Source organism: Nuphar pumila, chromosome 4, assembly GCF_984573655.1.
Source record: "Nuphar pumila chromosome 4, dmNupPumi1.hap1.1, whole genome shotgun sequence".
Classification (NCBI taxonomy): domain Eukaryota; kingdom Viridiplantae; phylum Streptophyta; class Magnoliopsida; order Nymphaeales; family Nymphaeaceae; genus Nuphar; species Nuphar pumila.
This window is the reverse complement of record NC_143252.1, coordinates 130,851,339-130,851,619: the sequence shown is the minus strand read 5'-3', so window position 1 is coordinate 130,851,619 and position 281 is coordinate 130,851,339.

Here is a 281-nt window from a genome sequence, read left to right as displayed (position 1 = left end):
ATGCCGCTTTCAACCCAAACAGGGCCTTCTTAGAATGAGAATAACGTTAATTTCTTCAGGGAGCGGACAGTAACAGGATGGCAGTGGGCAGTAGACAACAATGTGTTTTCTTCAGGGAGCCTTACCTGTGTTTTATGGGGACTGAGGCGGAGGGAAAAAATGGCCCCCTATTAATAGTAGGAGTTCGGGGCACTGCCTCTTAATTTTTTTTAAAGAATCAAAATAACAATAAAATTTTCATTCACATTAAACAAATATAATATTTAAAATATTTTATATTA